General features: G+C 48.0%; 1 pseudogene; it reads right to left on the reverse strand.

Annotated features, from left to right (window-relative positions):
- Positions 1–215: 215 nt before the first annotated feature.
- LOC122942877 lies at positions 216–308 on the reverse strand (annotated as a pseudogene).
- Positions 309–2,032: the final 1,724 nt, after the last annotated feature.

The raw sequence follows: 2,032 nt of genomic DNA on the forward strand, positions 1-2,032 counted from the left end.
ATCCCACCCCCAGTGAGTTCAGGCACCCCAGGGTCACTACTCTTGGGGCACTATTGCACCTCGGGCTTCCAAACAACTCAGCCCTCTGGCTTTCATCCAGCAGAGCCCTTCGTCACCTAGCCAGGGTACCTTGAAACCCGGGCCGTACACGCTTGGGATGCTGTGTGGTTCACTGCTCTCCCCCAGTCCATACTGCAACCCTCGGGTATGCCCTGTATGGGTGGGGTTTACAGTCCAGGAGCCAGGCTTGACCGGACTGATAACAACAGATACTACACTTGATCTTAGCCAAAAGGCCGAGAAGCGAAATATAAAAAATATAAGACTTCTACTGTAGGTAACTTTGATACCTAGTGTACATACACATGATAGCTGCCCCAGCACACTGTGTATGGATGTAGCAGAGCTGGGTGTGTTGGGGCAACTGTCATGTGCATGGTTGTACACTATCAAAGTTATCTACAGTAGAAGTCTTATATTATTTTTTTAAGTAACTGGCTGTACAGCTCTTATGGGCGTGTGGTTAGGTGCTTTGCCTCAGATACAGAAGGTCATGGGTTCGAATCCCATCTTCAGGCTAAACAGGAACACTAGAGGCTGCTCAGAACACAGGAAGAGGCTGCATCGCCGACACGGAGGTAAGTAGAAAAGGTTTTGTTTTGTTTTTTATACCGGACTGTTACTTTACTGGCACATGGAGGGGGGAGGCACTTGATACTGGCACATTAGGGAGCAGGGGGAAAGGATGGCACTGATATTGGCACATGGGGGGGGAGAGGAGAGAGGCACTTGGCACTTGATACTGGCACATTAGGGGGCAGTGGGAGAGGATGGCATTATGATACTGGCACATGGAGGGGGGGAGGAGAGAGGCACTTGATACTGGCACATTAGTGGGCAGGGGGAGAGGATGGCACAGTGGCACTATGATACTGGCACATGGAGGGGGGGAGGAGAGAGGCACTTGATACTGGCACATTAGGGGGCAGGGGGAGAGGATGGCACAGTGGCACTATGATACTGGCACTATGATACTGGCACATGGAGGGGGGAGGAGAGAGGCACTTGATACTGGCACATTACGGGGCAGGGGGAGAGGATGGCACTATGATACTGGCACATGGAGGGGGGGGGAGAGGCACTTGATACTGGCACATTAGGGGGCAGGGGGAGAGGATGGCACTATGATATTGGCACATGGGGGGGCAAGAAATGGACATGAATCATGAGGCGCCAAAATGTAGATTCGCTACCGGCCCTGGATAGGTGTATAGTGTGAATCCAGCACAGTAGTGTGTGTGGTGTATGTAGCAGAGCTGTATGCGACAGAGGCATGTATAATGTGCACAGCACAGCTGTGTATGTAAAATGTGTAACACAGTGATATACAGACGTGGACAAAATTGTTGGTACCCTTTGGTCAATGAAAGAAAAAGTCACAATGGTCACAGAAATAACTTTAATCTGACAAAAGTAATAATAAATTAAAATTCTATAAATGTTAACCAATGAAAGTCAGACATTGTTTTTCAACCATGCTTCAACAGAATTATGTAAAAAAATAAACTCATGAAACAGGCATGGACAAAAATGATGGTACCCCTAACTTAATATTTTGTTGCGCAACCTTTTGAGGCAATCACTGCAATCAAACGCTTCCTGTAACTGTCAATGAGACATCTGCACCTCTCAGCAGGTATTTTGGCCCACTCCTCATGAGCAAACTGCTCCAGTTGTGTCCGGTTTGAAGGGTGCCTTTTCCAGACTGCATGTTTCAGCTCCTTCCAAAGATGCTCAATAGGATTGAGGTCAGGGCTCATAGAAGGCCACTTTAGAATAGTCCAATTTTTTCCTCTTAGCCATTCTTGGGTGTTTTTAGCGGTGTGTTTTGGGTCATTGTCCTGTTGCAAGACCCATGACCTGCGACTGAGACCAAGCTTTCTGACACTGGCTAGTACATTTCTCTCTAGAATTCCTTGATAGTCTTGAGATTTCATTGTACCCTGCACAGATTCAAGACACCCTGTGCCAG

The sequence above is a fragment of the Bufo gargarizans genome, chromosome 6 (genome assembly GCF_014858855.1).
Source record: "Bufo gargarizans isolate SCDJY-AF-19 chromosome 6, ASM1485885v1, whole genome shotgun sequence".
Classification (NCBI taxonomy): domain Eukaryota; kingdom Metazoa; phylum Chordata; class Amphibia; order Anura; family Bufonidae; genus Bufo; species Bufo gargarizans.